At 38.3% G+C, this 20,601-nt stretch overlaps 2 pseudogenes; both read left to right on the forward strand.

Moving 5' to 3' along the window:
* Positions 1 to 10,097: 10,097 nt before the first annotated feature.
* Positions 10,098 to 10,535, forward strand: LOC102839666 (annotated as a pseudogene).
* Positions 10,536 to 16,413: 5,878 nt separating this feature from the next.
* On the forward strand, positions 16,414 to 17,978 carry LOC102840049 (annotated as a pseudogene).
* The last annotated feature ends 2,623 nt before the right edge of the window (positions 17,979 to 20,601 follow it).

Raw genomic sequence — 20,601 nt, forward strand, 5'->3', positions numbered from 1 at the left:
TGCTCCTGTAAAGATTTACAGCCTCAGAAACCCTAAGCAGGGTCGCTTTAAGTCAGAACCAACTCCATAGGCCATGACCACCATCACCACCACCACTACCCTGCAATTCTTACATCTGATTATTAAGCTACTGGGAAAGCTGTAATTTGTCAAACTGAAACTGTAAGTCATCATTGATTGTCAGATGTAAGGTAACAATTGGTTACTGTAGTTCTGGTCACATCCCGGTGTCCAGCAGTATATCTGGTGCCTTTATCAGCATTCTCCTTGGACTCCTTATATGAAATTTTATGGCCATTCAAGCCTCTCAAGTTTTAGGGAACAGGGTTAAGGGATAGTCAACCTGCCTTTTGGAAAAGAGGAAATGAACCTTTCTTCATATGCATCCACACAACTTCCTACTAAAGACTTTTGATCAATGTTACAGAGAATTCACCCTCTGTATTCATTGGGGAGCAACTCTATGCTTCTTAGTTTTGATTTCTAGTGCAAAGGTTTTTCAGGAATAGTACATTCTTCCCACCTAGTCCTATGAAAGGATAGATGAGCTCTCTTATTAGTAAAGGGTAAGACCTACTGCCCTAATACTAGCATTCATAAAAGGAACTTCAAGGCACTCTCATCATTCATCTTTTCAGTGATGAATTGACTGCTCTAACTTTTCTTTGTTACCATCTTACCTCTCCTTGTTCTTCCATTATGGTGGTGGTTATGTGCCATGGAGTTGTTTCCAACTCATAGTGACCCTGTACAGGGTTTCAGAGGCTGTAAGTCTTTATGAGAGCAAAGAGCCTCATGTTTCTCCTGTGGAGCAGTTGGTAGTTTCAAACTGCTGACCCTGAAGTTATCAGTCCGATTTGTAACCACTACACTAACAGAGAGCCTGTTCTTCCATTATAGCATCACTCAAAATTTTGAAAATAGACAACTTTCATGAGTAAGACCAAAACTGTTCTCTTTGACTACAATTCAGATTTTACCTCTGGCTAACTCAGTAATCTCACATTATACTGGATAAGCATTCAGTTTCACTTAGCTTAGTCCTTGAATCACTTACATTAAGTATTTGTGTCCCTTTCAAACCAATTCGATCATCTAGGTATACTCAGACTTCACAAGGTTGGACTTCAAAATCAATTCATGATCTCTCTCTCTCACTCTTCATACTTCATTGAACATTCAAATTTAGTCCTCATGTGCTCCAAATACAAACACCTATAAATGAGTGCTACAGAGCACAGGAAGGCGCTCTGGTGGCGTAGTGGTTACAAGTTGGGCTGCTAACCTCAAGGTCAGCAGTTTGAAACTACCAGGTGTTCCATAGGAGAAAGATGAGGCTTTCTGCTCCAGTAAACGTTTATAGCCTGGGAAACCCTGTACAGGCACACAACCACCACTACACAACACAGGAGCTCTGGTAGCATAGTGGTTACTAGTCAGGCTGCTAACCTCAAGGTCAGTAGTTTGAAACAACCAGCAGTTCAGAAGGAGAAAGATTAAACTTTCAATTCCCATAAAGACTTACAGCTTTGGAAACCATATACAGACTTGCTATGAGGTGGAACCAACTCCATGACACATAACTACTACCACACAGCTAGCAGTTGCTTGACAAATTCTGCATGCTAGGGTTATGAATCAGGCTGCTAATCTCAAAGTCAACAGTTCAAAACTACCAGCAGTTCTGTAAGAGAAAGATGAGGCTTTCTGCTCCTGTAAAGATTTACAGCCTCGGAAACCCTATGCAGGGTCACTATGGGTTGGAATCGACTCAACTGCACTTAACAACAACATACCTGCAGTTGTAATTGACTCAGTGGCGGTCTGGTTTTCCACATGCAGAGGTTGAAAGGAAAACAGGGCTAGATTGAATTTTCTGGTTACATCAGCCAGTTTCAAAGCCCAAAAGCATAATTTCTCCCTGGACAAGGTATGAAAAAGAACATTTGGAAGTAAAGACATTTGCTAATTAAGTTAAATTGTGTAACCTGGGAATGCTGAGCACTGTAATTAATCTATCCCTTTTACAGGACCAAAGGGGAATCCTTTCCCAGATTCACTGGGTGGAATTTGGTGGAAGAGACAAAAATAACTTTAGTTTTTCTGACTCCAAGAAAGTAAAATAAAATCTAATTGAGTTGTGGAATCAGGCCCATGAAAGACTCAGAGCCTAGTATGATTAAAATAGTTGTCTCTGTTTAACAGAAGTCCTGAGTAAATGCACATCAAAGTCCCCCTACAGAGAATTTGAACATAGTTAAGGCAGATCAGGGATCACAAAGTCATACTCAAAATAATCTCCCAGTGCTGTACTCTTCTCCACTAGGCCTACTGGATAAACTATAAAATCAGGGCTAATAAAGAAAACTCTCATAAATGTATTCATTTTAAAAATATTTATTTAGGAGTCCTGGTTAGGCACTGTAGGAAAAGTACTGGACTGCTAGCCACAAGATTGGCAGTTCAAACCCACCAGTTGCTCCTTGGAAACCCTATACAGGGTTGATATGAGTTGGATCCAACTTGATGATACTTAATAACAACAACAGGGTGTATCTACTATATGGCAACATAGTTCTCTGTAATGGGAACACAATAGTGAGTAAAATAGACACAATTTTCTGCCCTCATGTAAATAATCATGGACATTGCAAGTAAATAAGGTAAACAGGGAAAACACATACCTGTTAGAAAGTGATGAAAATCCCATGGGTAGAAAGTGTAGGGATATAAAATGTTGTATAGGTAGGGCAGGAATTTTGAATAAAGATATGAAGGATGAGTGATATTTAGCCATGAAGATATCTGAGAGTAGTTACTTCCTGGAAGAGAAAATACCTGAGATTGGACTGGTCAATGCAAGTTTGAGAAATAGTAGAATGGATGGGGAACTAGAGTGCAGAGATCTAGACAGAGAATGCTAGAGAATATCTTATGTCTGGGCCTGAAGTTGGTGCATAGTTTCAGGTCATAGTAAGAACTTTAGCATTTACACCTGGTTGGAAACCATTTGCAAGTCTTGAGCAAATAAGTGACATAATCTGATATATGATTTAACAAATCACCCTGACTCATCTGTCGAAAACACATTGCCAGGAATACAGGTAGAAGATGAGACAGGAGACAATACAGCAATCCAGTTGGGAGTTGATGGTGACTTGAATAGGAAGAGTGGCAGTAGGGGTATAATAAAAATCTCAGGATTTTATAATAAATTCAGCATAGAATAATACAGAAAGCCCAGATTAAACGTAACAATTTAGCCTGAACAAGAAGAATAGATTTGTGATTAGCAGACATATAGAAGAAGAACATGACGAGGAGGCAGGAAGTAAGGACCTCAGCACTGAATCTATTTACTGGGATGTCCATTTAGTATTCAAGTGAAGCTGTCAGGTAGACACTTTACCTCGAGGTCATCTTATTTTCTTGTTTTTATTTACAGTCTCTCAAAGAGAAGTAAAACACGAGGTAGGACTAGAAGCTTTAAGTTCTCCAAATGTTTTTACCCTGAATGGCTCTTGTAGAATAAAAAGGCGATATTTTTCAGAAAAATCATTATGACAGAAGGTGATGAAGTTTTTATTTCACAGAAATTCTCACACATTCTCAATAAAGACGTCTTTATTATACTGAATTTTATAAACAGCATTAGCCTGTGTTGTATTGACTTCTAAGATTTTAGATTTATATTGCAGTCTAAACATTAGAGTAATGATTTTGCCTTTTGACCCATGTCATCATTAAGCTTCCATGACAAACGTTAAGATCACTGACATCCAGGTTGTGATTTGTTGACTAGGGAACTGACTGAGGACAAATATATTACGATCTATTTGCCTTCACTGGAGGACTCCAAATAAACAAGCTGAAAAGACATTGTTGGATATAATTCTACGACTTTTCCTTTCTGTAGGGCATTGAGGACTAGTTTAGATCTCATGACTTAGATGCAGGGTCTGTTTTTCACATTTGTATCTGCATGCTCCCATCAACTCGAACCAGCAATGCCTGTGACTCTGATTTTTCCTTCCTTGCTTAAGATCCAACAGCAGTTTATTTGCTCACTACATAGTATACCTCCAGAATTCTGGGAAAGGGTTTGCATACCTCTCTGTATACTTTAAACCTGAAAATACCCACCTTTTAGGAATATGCAGGCTTCTGTGAGTAGGCAGCTTTTCATCGTTTTAACAAATGACAATTATTTCCCCTGCAGCAATTTTTTTCCCCATTTATTGCCTACCTAAGTGACCTTCAGATTTCATTAGTCATTTTTATTTTTAAATTGCATTTTATTTAGTTTTAGAACTGGAACAACATAAACAAATGATTGGACATTTTTTTCCTTCTATACAACAGCACTACACAGCCCTGGTGGTGTAGTGAGTTTATGCATTGTGCTGCTAACAGCAAGGTCAGCCGATTGAATCCATGAGCTGCTCCTTGAGAGAAGGATGAGGCTTTCTGCTCCCATAAAGATTTCAGCCTCAGAAACCTGATACAGGGTTGCTATGAGTTGGAATCAACTCAACAGCACATGATCACCAACAAATCCAGACTACAGCACAGACTGCTAACTACAAGATCAGTGGTTCAAGTCCACCAGTCACTCTAAGGGAGAAATATGAGGTTTTCTATTCCCACTAATGTAGATATATCTATATCTATCTATATATATTTAAAGTTTTTATTGTGAATTATGTGTTAGTTTACATGGGAGAACATTATCCATTATCCTTACATTCATTCTATCATACTTCATTTCATAGCAATGATTACAATCCCCTGCATGTATCATTAAACATCCAAAGGGTACACCCTGCACACCTGGCCCCAGCCACCAGCACACAGTCCCTCTCCCTCCTTGAAGCCAGAGTCCCCAGCCACTCCTTCTCTCCATGTCTTCATCTCTACCTCCATACCTGGTATCACTGCTTCCCCAGACATGGCTCCGCATTTTGCTTTTCTCTCTCCCTTGATGTTTCCAGGTATCTCTGCAAAATCAGCCACTCTCCTCCTTTTGTTACAAAACATTTACATTTACCTTTCCAACACCCATTGTCGGACCTGATAGCAATCATTCCCTATTGAACCACAGGAGTCCTATCCCCCACACCTTTTATCAACCCAATCCAGACAGTTTGGAAACAATTCAATGGAGATTCTACCTTTCCCCATACCCTCTGGAACTAGGTTCCCTATTGAAAACTTGTAACCCAATCATTTCTTGCCTTTGTAGCCCCCCCCCCCCCATTTTGGGTAGCCAGTGTCTCTAGGTTCCCCATCCTTGTCGGCCCTGTGTACCAAGGAAGTGGGAATGATCCTCACAGTAAAGATTCGTTCACTCCTTTGTCATACTGCATCCACAAGCATAGGTCAAGTTCATCCCATTGTAGTGAGTCACTTTGTTTGTTTGTTTCCTCTTCTTTCTTCCTCTAGTCATGTTCTGATCATCCAGCCATTGATGCCAGGTCAAATGGGTACTATCTGCAAGAGTGGGTGTTCTTGTACATTTCCCCTCACTTTATATCAGCTGGATGCTTCACACTCCATTCTAGCTATCTGGGGTCATGTCCCTGTCATACTGCTGACTAGCCAGGTCTCAATCCAGGCTAACAGGAGTCTGTTGACTCCTGGATTTAGCTCACGATTTCATTGCTGTTTTTCCCCACTTCCTATATTGGTGACCAACGTGGTCAGCAGCAAGACCTCATGCCCGCTAGTGTATTCTACTTGAGTTTCAGTCTTGGAAGGGAATTTTCCTTGAGAGGACCTGACCACATGCCTTGATGGCTCCAAGGAGAACAACGTGCTTGTTCTTGTAGTAGTCAAATGGACAGCTGCTATTGTTTTTGATTTTTCTTGCTGGTCTTTCTCTCAAGAAGTATCTTCTGTTCTAGCTGCTACGGGCAGGTCTGTTAGTCCTTTCACGTGGAGATTTTCCACCTTCAAAGATTCTGGATGGGGATCAAGATTCCACCTATGGTCCTATGCAATACAAAGGCTCCACAGGAAGCCTCCATCACTGGGCAAGTTCTAGCCCAATTTTAGGTATTCCAATCAGTTATAGGCTGAAAATGAACTTAGAAGCTTTCTATCATGATGTTTCTGGATGGTTTTTCCTTTTCCCATCCGTCTGGTTTTTCCTTTTATCATCCCCATCTAGTGTGTGCCCCCCGTCTCCCAGCATCCAAACTACCCTGTGTCTATTCCTTACCCTGTGCTCCACTATCCTGTTTCTATTCCCTATCCTGTGCTCCACCTTCCCCTCCCTTGCCTTGTCCCACCCCATATACCCTGGTAACCAACAACTACAAAAAATGTTCCCCCTTTTTAGTTCGGGTGCTTTTTCTTAATCTTTTACAATAATAGTCCTAAGCAGTATTTCTCCTTTTGTGACTTACTGATTTTACTCAGCATATTGTCCTCAAGGTTCATCCACGTTATGCACTGGCTTGCAGCTTTCTTGTTATTCTTTAGGGTAGCATAATATTCCCTTGTATGTATGTATCAAAATTTGTTTATCCATTCTTCAGTTGTTGGGCACTTAGGCTGTCTCCTCCACCTTTTTGCTATTGTAAATAGTACTGCTATGTACATTGGTGTGTATAACTCACATTATGGCTCATATTTCTTGTGGATAAATACCAAGTAGAGGAATTGCTGGATCATAAGATATTTCTATTTCCAACCTTCTGAGGAAGTGCCATATTGTTTTCCAGAGTAGTTGGACCTTTTTGTAATCCCACCAGCAATGTAGGAGGGTCCCAGTCTCTCCACATCCCCCCAAACGTTTATTGTCCTCTATTTTTTTTAATCTTTGTTATTATTGCTGGTGTGAGATGTAAATGGTATTGCTTTCCTAATGTCCTTTTCCATGCTGTCATTGTTACTATAGAGTAATCCAACTGATTTTTGTATGTTGGTGGTATACCCTGTCACTTTTACCTGGAATTCTCCAATGAGGTCTAGAAGCTTTTTTTACTAGTCTTTGGAATTTTTCTATGTGTAGGATCATATCATCTGAAAATTGAGAGAGTTTTGTTTCCTCTTTGCCAATTTGGATGCCTTTGATTTCCCAGTCTTTCCATATAGCTCTGGCTAAGACTTCCAGCACAATATTGAATAGAAGTGATGATGAAGGGCATCTTTGTCTGGTTCCTGTTCAAAGAGGGAAGGCTTTCATTTCTCTCCATTTAGAATAATGTAGGTTGTTGCTTTTGTATATATGCTCTTAATTAATTTGAGGAATTTCCCTTCAACTGCTACTTTGTTGATTGTTTTTTATCAGGAATGGATATTGAATTTTGTCAAATGCCTTTTCTGCATCAATCGATATGATCATGTTTCCATTAGTATTTACAGTTTTGGAAAACCCTATATAGGGTCTCTGTGAGTGGGGACAGACTTGAAGATACTTAACAACAGTAACAACACTATAGCATTATCAGAAACAAGAGAAAAAGTAAGGAACTTTTTTTGTTGTTATTCTAATAGTTCCCTACCATTTAATGCCATGGAAATATTGTATACTTATTTATGTATTGTGGTCATTTAAATTAATATATAAGATTTTGTTCTGGCATAGAACCAATTTTTACTCTCTTGCAAGCCATATTATCCACAATTACAAGATATGCACTACAGGAATTCAGCTATTGGACTAGGGGGACAAGACACAATGGGAAGTAGTGGAAGAATGTGGTCTCTGTTGTTGACATGATTGCCACTTTCTCTTTCTTTGGAGATGAGATAAAATGCTGTCTTAAAAATTAGGATTGATAATATGTGTGTATTTTCTGTGCCAAATGGTGCATTTATATAAAGCAATCAAATGTCCCTTGAGACAAGTACACCTGCTACACGAAATCAATCAATCAGCCACAGTGTATGGTTTCTATATCAAATGATCATTTTCTATCTTGGTAATTTAGTAAAATTTTCTCCCAAAACTTTAAAAGAGCAAAAACCAGGATGAAGCTTTGTAGAAGTAGCACTATTCAGACCTTTCTTTGCCTTTCCAACAACATACGATAATATAGGTCAGAATAGATGGTTGTTACATCAGGGGGTATAAAAACAAGTCTTGAATAATTCCCTACATCATTGTTTGTTGAGACAAGTTTGTAGCAATAGAAACATACTCATAAAATGGCCAGAAATGTCAGTAATTATGGTAACAAGAAATGGAGTTGGGTTAGATAGGCTAATTTTGCTGTATCAATAAAATGAGTTCTTAGAATTATTTCCTTCTTAAAAATTACATGGGTGGACTTGAATTTATAAGGTAAATGAGTATTGCCTTAAAATTGGCTTTTTATGATATCTATTTTTGAGTATTCCAAAACACATAACTGTGCTCATGAGGAACCTGTAAACAGACCAAGATGCAGTTGTTGAACAGAACAAGGGAGCACTAAATGGTTTAAAATTAAGAAAGGTTTGCACCAGGGATGTATCCTTTGTCATATTTATTCAATTAGTATGCTGAACAAATAATCCGAAAAGCTGAATTATATGAAGAAAAACATAACATCAGAATTGGAGGAAGGCTCATTAACAACCTGTATATGCAGATGATATTACCTTGCTTGCTGAAAGGCAAAATAACTTAAAATACTTATTGATGAAGATCAAAGCCACAGCCTTGGGTATGGGTTGCGCCTCAATGTAAAGAAAACAAAAACCCTTACCGCTGGACCAATAAATAATATGATAAATGGAGAAAAGATTGAAGCTGTCAATGACTTCATTTTGCTTGGATCAACCATCAGTACTCATGGAAGTAGCAGTCAAGAAATCAAATGATGTATTGCATTGTACAAATATGCTTCAGAAAACCTCTTTAAAGTGCTGAAGAGCGAGATATCAGTTTGAGGACTAAGGTGTGCCTGGAACAAGTCACAGTATTTTCAATAACCTAATGTACATATGAAAGTTGGATAGTGAATAAGGAAGACTGTAGAAGAATTGATGTATTTGTGTCATGGTGTTAGAGAAGAATATTGAAAATACCATGGACTGCCAAAAGAACAAGTAGATATGTGTTGGAAAAAGTATAGCCACAGTGCTCCTTGAAAGCCAGGATCGTCAGACTTTGTCTTTGATACTTAGGACATTTCTTCAGGAGGGACCAGTCACAGAAGACGGATATCATGTTTGATAAAGTGGAGGGTCAGAGAAAAAGGAGAAGACACCCAACAAGATGGATTGACAGAGTGGCAGCATCAATGAGTTCAAATGTAACAATGATTGTGACGTTGGCCCAGGATCAGGCAGTGTTTCATTCTGTTGTATATAGGGTCACTATGAGTAGGTACTGACTTGATGGTACCTAACAAAACACCTTTTTTTTTTTTTTCTTGTATAGGTACCATATTTGGTATTTGAAGAGGAATATCCAGATGGACAGTTTATGATTGGAATTATATTGCAATGATATTTATAATTACAGCAAGAATAGCGTAATTTAAGGAAATGCATTACATGTCTTTTATTCATAGTTTTGTATATTAAATGTAAAAGCTATTATCTTAATTATTGCATTTTAGGTGATTTTGAATGTTGCAAATCTGTTCAAGATATGAAATAAAAGCACATGCATGTAATTCTTCTTTCTTTTCAATCTTTAACTTCCAACAATGGATATTCTAAGTCTTAAATAAATGTCTTAGAATAATGTTTACTTGTGCTTTATTCAGTATGCGAAGGCTTTGACTGTGTGGTTAATGACAAACTATGTATAACATTAAGAAGAATGGATATTCCAGAACATTTAATTGTACTCATAAAGAACCTGTATATAGACTAAGACATAGTTATTTGAATAAAACAAGGTGATACTGAATGTTTAAAATCAGGAAAGTGTGTGCCAGGGCTATATTTCACAACACTTATTCAATCTTCATGCTGAGCAAATAATCTAAGAAGATGGATTATATGAAAAAGAATGTGATATCAGGATTGTAGGAACACTCATTAGTTACCTGTAATATGCAGATGATACAACCTTACTTGTTGAAAAAAAAAGAGGACTTAAAATATTTACTGATGAAGATCAGTGACTTAGTCTCAAGATGGCGCTGGGTCTCAAGATGGAACCACAGAAGGACTAGAAGGCTAAGAGATCAGCCTGGAAGTTTAATTTGGACCTTACTCATCCAATAGAAGATGGATTTTTTTTTATTCTGGAAATTTTGGTACTTTCCCTAGTGAATATCTAGGGTTTTTTCCCTAGTTTTGCATTTTTTTCTGTTTTAAAATAGGAACAACTTCTATGAGAGAAAGTAAAAGTCAATGGGAAAACTGGAAATCTCAGAAATGTTGTTCACATTGAACATTTCAAGAATAAAATTACAGTTGTTTCTGAGAAACAGTTCTCTAAAAGGTGTTTGAAATACTTTACCAAGTAGCACCTTAAGAAGAACAACTTTTGTGATTGGCTTCATGTGGTTGCATCTGACAAGATTACTTATGAACTTCGTTATTTCCAGATTAGTCAAGATGAAGATGAATCTGAGTCTGAGTACTAGGTGGAGCTTTATAGGTTTATTATTTCCTAATAAAACAGTGAAGTCTACTGAGAAACACCTAGGAATAGACTTGTAATTTATTGAATAAAAACATTGTACTCATTCAAAAAAAAAAAAAAAATTACTTCTCACTAGAGAAGGACATCATGCTTGATAAAATGGAGGGTCACAGTTTGTAGCTGTTTTTGAGGAAAAAAGATAAAAGTTCTAATTTTTTAATAGAAAAAACTTATCCAGGAGCTTCCAGTTTGAAGACAGGATAAGCGGAGACAATTAGCAGAGGCTCCTCAGTGGAGGCATAGAAAAACCAGAGAAGGTGCTTTTCTGAAAATCAACTGGGACACTGCCTTTGGCCTGCAGTCTTGGCAGAGGTCAGAGACTGTGGCCACAGACAGTTTGAAAAAGAGGTGTGACTTTTTTAAAAACTATTTTTCCTCCTTTCTTGTGCTCTCCCCTGTCGCACCCTCTCTGCCCAGCCTAGATGTCTTCACGTGGGTGGAAGCATGCCCCCAAAAGGGTCCAGTGTTGTGCCCACAGGGTACAGTTTTTCCACTGTGCAAAGAGGAAGTAGCTGAAAAACCCATTGGCTCTGGAGGCTAATCCTCCAGCGGCTTCTTATAATGTGTGACTCTGGGATTTAGCCCTAAAGTTGAAAGTTGATTCTCTTACTTTGGTGGGAGCCTTTATTCTTTCCTTATCTAACAAGAGACAGCAGGTCTGACCATACAGCCAAGCTGTATTTGCACCCTGTAAAACCCCAACATAAAAGGGAAGAGCCAACACCAACTACTATATACAAGGGTGCAGTCATTTTGAGAATTATATTATGCATAGACAGATATGTAACAGATCTTCAGAGATAATTGTGTGAACAAACTTTCTTCCATTCATTTCTCAAGTACTGTCTGCATACCTCCGCAGCAGTAACTGGGGGTGGGGGGCTGAGCCAATGGATACCACCACCCACCACTGGAGGTTTCTACTGCGCACAGCACACTGACCTACACAGCAAAGGCTACTGGACTAGTTGCTACATTTTTTTTGTTTTTGCTTGTTTGTTTCTGGTTTTGCTTTTACTTTTGTTTCTGTTTTTTATCTTTTTGATCTAACTTTTTTGATCTAGCTTTCTCTCCCTTCGTTACCCAAGAAGAGACAGCAATCATGGCTACAGAGCCAAGTTACAATGTACCCTATAATATCCCACCATCCAGACAGGAGCCAATACCCACCTGCTACCCATTACATAGATAGACAACACTTGATATGATTGCTTGCAGTTGAGTAATAAGAGAAGTGAAAAGGGAAGCCTATCTCCAGATCACATCCACCAGGAAAGTCTAGTGCATGTTCTAGACATGCTGAAACTTGGATCCTCTATTATTTTGAGAGACTTCTTGTGTGGCACTGTAGGATCAGCACTAGATTATCACAAGGTTGGCAGTTCAAACCCTTCAGAAACCCTATACAGGGTTGTTATGACTCAGAATCTATTTGGTGGCACTTAACAACAACATTATTTTGGAGGGAGGCAATAATATATTTGGGGGTAAAATTGGCATTCTCCTTTTAAAAACGTAAATGTTCTGGTCAAGATCAGGAAAGGTGATACACTCCAAACTTTGTGATATATCAATTCTGTATGATCCCTTTCAAGCTCTGTGGCATAGAGATTATTGTAATGGTTAAGTGCCATCGCATGGGTTCCGACTTGTAGCAACCCTGTATAGAGTTTCCAAGGAGTGGCCTGTGTGTTTGAACTGCCAATCTTTTGAGTCAATCTGAGCTTGCAGTCTGTTACATTAACCTACAGCGTCTCACCAGGACTCCATAGAGATTATTGTTGTGGTGGTTAAGTGCTGTCCAGTAGGTTCTGACTCAAAGCAACATAGAGTTTCCAAGGACCACCTGTGAGTTTGAACCACCTACCTTGCAGTTCATACCAACTTTGCAGTCCAGTGCATTAACCAGCAGCACCAGATTATTAGTATGTGGAAAGTCCATAATGGTAAGAAGAACTTTTTAATGTTTGTTTAGGATTACTGTTTTGTTTCCTTGCCATTTCCCTAGTACCTCAAATGATATCAAGTACATAGAAGATTCTTAACAAATACTTTGTTAGTAATAATAAAAAAATAATAATAAAGAGACAAGTAGCTGCTGTATATCAGAATGAGATTTTATTTCTTTAATAACCCAGTTTCAATGAATTCAACATGAGGGTACTAAAGCATTTTAGTTATTCACTAATTTATTCATGAGCATGTTTTGAAAATTAGTTTCCAGGTATATAGCATCATATAAGATAGGCATGGTCGCTGCACTAATGATCTAGTGGAAAATATTTACAGTACAGAAATAATTAGAAGATGGGTGCTACTGCAGGGAAGCACAAACACTAAGATAAAACCATTTGAGTAGTAATTCTAGGAAATGTGAAATTCATCAGCCAGTGTTGAGTTCTATGTCATCTTTAAGTGAAGCAGATAGTATTCACTAATGTAATCTTGGCATTGGATGCCTGATTAACTCACAAGAACTTGAGGAAAATGCAATACTTCCTGGGATTTATTGTATATCGCCAGTACTTTATGTCCTAATTTCTTTTCATAGATCCTTGCCATCCTTCTGCCCCCACTAGATAAAAGTGTACTGAAAATTGTGCTGACATTTCCTCAGTCCCTATCAGCTAAAGAAACTTAAATATCACATTACTATATTCCCATCCTGAAACACTCAATAAAGAATCCCTGATTCCCAAGAGACTCAGAATTTTCAAAGTAGCTTTCAACAACACAATTATTTCCAAACAAGAACCCGATATTAGCTCTTAAAATTTATTTTCCACCCACCCCCTCTGTACACAGTATTGACAGGGATGGGCAACTTAGACATTGGCTACCCAGAATGGGGGTGGCTACAAATGCATGAAGTGACTGGTTTACTAGTTTTCAAGAGGGAGCATAGTTTCAGAGGGTGCAGGGGAAGGTAGAATCTCCACTGAGTGGTTTCCAATCTGTCTAGATGGGGCTGATGAAAGGAGATGGGGATAAGACTCTTGTGGTTCTACAGTGAATAATTGTTATCAAGACTGTGAATGTTGCAAATGTAAAGGTAGATGTTTTGTAACAAAAGGAGTGGAGTGGTTGATCTTGCAGACCAGGAGCAGAGGACCCTGGGACCATCAAGGGAGAAGACTGAAGTGCGGTACCCTATCAAGAGAAGCAGTGACTCCAGAGATGGAGGCAGAGACAATAATGTGGAGAGATGGAGTGGCTGGGGACTCTAGGCTCAAGGAGGGAGAGGGGCTGTGTGCTGGCAGCCGGGAGCAGGCTTGCAGAGTATGGCCTTTGGTTGTTTGAATAGTTATATATTCCTAAGTGGTTTGGTGTACATAAAAAACACACACACACACACAAAAAAAAAAAAGAAAAGAAAAGAAAAGAAAAAAACAGAGGGAATGGAAGCAAGTGCTGTTAAATGATGGTGCATGGAGGGGATTGTAATCATTGCAATGAAACAAAATATGATAGGATGAATGTAAAGCTGATGTTCTCCCATGTAAACTATCACTCAATACACAATAAAAACCTTAAAAATATTATTTTCCAAATAAATTAAATCCTGACAAATGTGGGGAAAGAATAAAAAAAACAAAAAGAATAAAAAAAACAAAAATGTGTCTGCTAAGGTAGTGTCTGAACACTAGAGGAGATTATCAACTGGATGATTGGGTAACTACATAGTCAAACTTAATATAATGCCAAGTTGTTTGATTGATTGTACCAGAAAATCATCTTTATAAACAAAATTAGACTCAAGAACAATCCAAATATTCAAAAGCCCAAAATGATTTGTTGATTGTAGGAATAGTTGTCTCCATACAAAGAAATCTGGCTCCCAATAGGATACATTCATGTAACACTTTCAGACTGACTTTCTTGTCAACACAGACTAAGACTTGTGTAATTTTCCCTTTAAAAATTATCGTCATGAGTAATCTCCAATACTAAATTTCAGAGTTCTGGAATATTCTCCCATGATACATTTCAAACAAAGCCTCAAAAAGTCTGTATAATAACTTACTATAATCAACCATCTGACATTTTTGGAGTTACCACAAAGTAACTCAATACATGACTATCATTTATAAAATAATTGCTTCAGAAAAAACAAAATGCCAAAGCCCCAAGTAGCTAGAGAAACATTTTAACAGTGTTGATTACAGATATTTTTCCCATTCCAAAGACATGAAGTTAAATTGGACCTCACGAGTTTCTCATATAAAATGAGGCATTTCATTCGCAGTACCTATCAGAGCTGAGACAGACATAATCTTTCTGTAAGAAATCTTCAGACTCCACATGTAATGATAATAGGATATCATGAACTTGTTTTTAGTGTTCTTCTCTTTATTATATATCCTCTCTGAAGTCCTCTAAATGAAAAAGCCATATGTATTACTAATTATCTAAATCTAAAAATGAAAGCAAACATCTCACAGGATTTAAAGGCAGTTTAAAAATACTATTCTTCTTAAAAGGAAGATATGAGTCACTATGCCATCCCCTGTTGTGTTCTGCATCAATAACCCAGTCCATGCTACTAACTCAAATATAATTGTTAGGGATAAAAAACAACTTCTATCCCTAATGTGGCACTATAGAGTCAGCACTGGGCTGCCAATCACAAGGTCGGCAGCTCAAACCCACCAGCTACTTCTCGGAAACCTTATACAGGGTTGTTATGTGTTGGAACCAACTTGGTGGCACTTAACAACAATTCCTAGTACTTCTGAAAACCAAGGCACAGTCTAATTATCTTCTTAGATAGCCACTTTCTGGATGACTAAAGTTGCCATTAAAAATTAAACCTTTCCTATGACAAGCTACACTATGGTAGTGTAGTTGTTATGAGTCGGTCTTTGAACCTCATTGTCAGCAATTGGAAACTACCCAGTCATTCAGTGGGAGAAAGACGAGGCTTTCTGCTCCCCTATATATTTACAGTCTTAGAAACCTTATGCAGGGTTGCTATGAGTTGTAACTAACTTCATAACACACCACCACCACCACCATAAAATGTGAAGATCTGAGTTAAAGGTTTGCTGCTGTTTCAGTGCCAAGTTAGTCCCAACTCACACCCACCCTAGATAGGGTTTCTGAGGAGCAGCTGGTGGATTTGAGTGCCAAGCTTGCAGTTCAAACCGACCTTGCAGTCCAGTGTTTATCCTATAGTGCCATAAAGATTACTAGTTTGTAACTCCAGAGAACAAAGTGAGTATATGGAAAATAAGGTGGAGAAAGAAAGAAAGTCAATATGAAAGAACATTATCTAATTATCCCCTACTTGGTGCCAAATGAGATCTATTGAGAAATTTTGGGGATTATGTTCTGAGAGGATTCTTTGAATAGCATATTGTAAGAGAATGGGAGACAAATTTATGAGATGAATTCTGCTTTCCATTGAGAAATGTGTATACCATGTTAGATCATTTCCTCCAATCTTTCTAGTTGTAAATTCATGGGTTCAGAGCAGCCGGTGGCATTTCATACTTCAGCCCAACAAAGAGGCTTTTGGGATTGAGTAGGTAGTATGATAGTTATGTAGCAAAGTGAATTTGGATTGTGCCCATTAAACATGATACTGTTTAAAGTTTACATAAAACTGATTTCCATAATGGTGTCAGGAATTGGAAAACATGGCCAAAGACCCCAGAGATGGATGTGGCCAAGAAAATTTAACATAAAACATAAGAAATGTCTACTATAACTGATGATCTTTATCTGGTGTATTTTTTTTTTTTTTCATTATTTCTGAAGGATGAGACCAACCTGAACACTTGTTTATCACTTTTAGTGACCTCAAGAGTTAAGCCACTATGTACTTGTATACCTCCCCCAGCAGTTTGACGGTCAATCAACTGCATTGTCTGAAGGAAGTTATACAAAAGAGAAGTGTGTCCTTGAAAGTCACAACTATTAAAATACTCCCAGATGAGTGTCAAATGCAAGATGTAAATACATAAAAAATGCAATAGCAATCATGCCATGACTATTTAGCAGAATTCATCTTGATCAAATCATAGTAAGTTCTTTTCAATGCCTAGTTTCCTTCCATTGTTTCCAGTTTTCTTCATCCGCTCTCTTAAGCTCTGTAGTTGCCCACAGAAACGGACTTTGCTATGTTACTAAGACTACTGCCCAATTATTTCACCAAATTCTTAGAATGTTTTTCTGCAATGATATATCACTCCCATGCCCACTTTTGTAGTGCCCTCTCCTCATCCTTATAACTAATTTTCTCTGGGTGTGCCAATGTAAACTTCATGAAGACGGAGTTTTAAAAAGTGATGCTGGGGGTCTTCTGGCAACCGAGCTGTAAGAAGTGCTTCCAGGAGAGCTGAAGAGGTCACAAATCATGTGATAGCCGCGCGTGCACAGGAACTTGCCTCTGAGGCTGCCCCTGAAGTGACAGCAGCGAGAACCCGGGCATCCCTGGATGCAAAAACCTGGGGTGGAGTATGAACCTGCAAGAGGAAGGGGTTCATCCTGGCAGATGACCTAAAGAGAGTACTGTATAAAAAATTACCAAGTGTCAAAGGACTCCATGCTATTGTCGTGTCTGATAGAGATGGAGTGCCTGGTATTAAAGTGGCCAATGATTATGCTCCAGAGCATGCTTTGAGATCTGGCTTTCTTATCTACTTTTGCCCTTCTAACAGACCAAGGCAGCAAACTTGGACTCAAAAAACAAAAGTATTATCTTGTAAGGACTGAAACTTTACTTGACCAAACTTTAGCATGGCTTCAAAAATTATCCAAAAGCACCTAGGCCTCCGCTTATCTATAGCATGACTAAACCCAGATGCCAGGAAATATACAAGCAAAGACATTTCCCCTAAAGGTCATAACAATTAGGTTAGGCCACCCTAAAACATCATTGGAAATACCCCACACCTGCAAGAAACTGACAAATGGACTGCCAGAAACAAATCCGCGTAAAGGTAAGAATACTTACTTTATGCCAAAACCAATCAGCTTAAAGGTTAATATGTTCATCAATTGCAAAATGCTTATGCACTGTTGCCGAAATCTGCCTTGTGTAACCCTATAAAAAGTAATGAAACAAACAGATAGGGGTCGCCTTCATCTCCTAGTTTCAGGAGTCCTTGTGAAGGTTGATCCCAACGCATTGGCAAATAAACCTCTTGCTTTTGCATCAAACTCCAGTCCTGTTGATCTTTTTGGGATCTCCTACCAGATAAGGCCATCTGGGGCCTAACAATCTGTTGCTATAACACTTACTAGGTGGTTCAATTGAATTGATTACCTTTGGTGATAAGTTTCATAGCCAGAAGTAGTGCCAATACAGACTAATTGTCAGCCTAGAAAAGGAATTGCTCCATCATTTGAAGAATTGAGACAAGTTGTGGAAATTTCTTAATCGAGTGGTCTCGATGTGTACCTTCATTATACCAGAAAAAATGTCAATTCAGCAGTCTCTAGACTGTAGTAATACTTCTATCTGTGTACTCAAGAAAAAGCCCTCTTTTCTATTGCATACTAAAGAAAGAGCCTATAGATACAGTATCTAGACAGATTGATTGTTATATTTCCTTGTTTAGAGTCTTTTCTTATTTAGTGAGATGTGGGAATACTACAAAAATGTAGTATTCACAGTTCCCATGGAGTTGAGTTCCGTCAACACGTATGGATGAGATTCTCTTTAGTGGATCAGAATCACAATGGTGTAATGATCCACTGGGACCATTACTGATCCCTATTGTAAAATATGCCCAGGCCTACAGAATTAAGCAGACCCTTTTTATTGTGAATAATAATGAGGACATATTTTTCTTAATGTTATGTTTTATCTATTTGCATTGAATGTGAGGAAAATAATATGACTTAGCAAAAGTAATAAAAGAAGTACAATCACTAATTTTGCTATGTGTGTATTATTTTACAGTATCTATTATTATTAATTGATTTGACTCTTCTCAGAGGGTGCTGCTCTTTACCTAAAATTCAGATTATAACTAAGGACTTCCTCCCACTCTGCTATCTATAACTAGTCAGTGTTACAATGTTTGTGTGTTCTTTATAAAATTTAGATGTGATTCATAATTAAGCTGTTTCCTATACTGCTATGTATGCAAACATGATAGATAATACAGCCTTTTGTCATACTTGAGTACAAATAAAATATTATTTTTTTAGAGTTAAAAAAAAAGAAAAGGGATGCTAAAAATGAAACAGAAAATTCTTGTTATAATTAACTGTGTTTGTTGTCTTATCTTCCACTACAAACAAAGGAACAAATTCTAGAGCTGTCCATGCTACTAACTCAAATTTCATTTTTCCCCAGTAAATACAACTTCTGTCCCTAGTTTCTATGATCACCATTGACTGCCCTTCAAGTGTTAGACATAGTATAATTATGTCTAGAACACTTTATGGGAGACTGGAAGAAGTGCAGCCAGAGTGCTCCTTGGAGGCCAAGATGGCCAGACTTTATCTCTCATACTTCGGACATATTGTTGCTGGAGAAGGTATCACGTTTGGTAAGGTGAAGGGTCAGAGACAAAGAGGAAGAACCCCAACGAGATGGACTGGCCAAGTGTTTGCATCGGTGGACTCAAACGTGGCAACAGTAGTGAGGTTGGCCCAGGATCGGGCAGTGTTTTATTCTGCTGTGCATAGGGTCGTTGTGAGTTGGTACCGACTCAATGGTACCTAACAATAACAACAAAGGTTGCCTTTGTTGTTGTTGTTAAGTGCTGTTGAGTCAGTTGCAACCCATAGCAACCCTGTGTAGGGTTTCTGAGGAGCGGCTGGTGATCTTGAAATGTTGACCTTGCAGTTCAAACTAACTTTGCTGTCCAGTGCATTAGTTCACAGAGCCACACGAGGAGTAGCTATTTGTGATCAAATGAGAGTGGTATAATAACTCATGTATGTACCATGGTGTCTCTCCAAGATCTCTTTCTCTTAGGACTCTAGATGTTTTTAGGTGCAATTGAGTCAGCTCTGGCACAGAGTAACCTTATGCCCAACAAAATGAAACAATGCTTAGTCCTGCAGCATCCTCACAATTGATGCTAGGTTTGAACACTTTGTTGCTGTTACTGTGTCATTTAATCTTGTTGGGGATCTTCTATTTTGTCTCTAACCTTCCACTTTCTCAAGCATGATCTCCTTATCCAGGGACTGATCCTTCCTGATAACATGTCCAAAGTATGAGAGAGCCTCCCCATCCTGGCTTCTAAGGAGCAATCTTACTGTACTTCTTCCAGCATAGTTTATGTGTTCTTCGGACAGTTCATGGGACTTGTGAAATTCTTCTCCAACACCATATTTCAAATTTACTAATTCTTCTTCATCTACTTTATATTCATTGTTCAAATTTTACATGCAGATTATTTGCTCAGCACAAAGATTAAATAAGTATGATGAAAGGAAACGACATTGGCAAACACCTTTCCTGATTTTGCCATTCAGCATCTTCTTGTTCTGTTAGAATGACTGCCTCTTGGACTATGTACAGGTTCCTCATGAACATAATCAAGTGTTCTAGAATGCCCATTCTTCTCAATGTTATCAGCCGTTTGTATGAGCCACACAATCAAAAACATTTACTTAATCAATAAAGCACAAATCATCTATCTGGTGTTCTTCGCTTTCAGTCAAGATCTGTCTGACATCTGCACTGGTCAGGGTACACTGATAATTACTGGTGATTGGAGTTCAAAATCTGGATCTTGGCTGAAAGCAGAGAGTATCAGAAAAATGTTTACGTGTGCTTTATTGACTATGCAAAGGCTTTTGATTGTGTGGATCATGACAAGTTATGGACAACATTGTGAAGTATGAGTATTCTGGAATACTTAATTGTGCTCATGAGAAATCTGTACATGGACCAAGAGGCAGTTGTTCGAACAGAGCATGGGAACATTGAATGTTTTAAAATTAAGTAAGAAAGGTGTGTGACAAGGTTGTATTCCTTCACCATACTTATTCAACCTATATGCTGAGCAAATAATACGAGAAGCTGGGTTATATGAAGA

This window comes from Chrysochloris asiatica, unplaced genomic scaffold, assembly GCF_000296735.1.
Source record: "Chrysochloris asiatica unplaced genomic scaffold, ChrAsi1.0 scaffold00035, whole genome shotgun sequence".
NCBI classification, from domain to species: Eukaryota; Metazoa; Chordata; class Mammalia; order Afrosoricida; family Chrysochloridae; genus Chrysochloris; species Chrysochloris asiatica.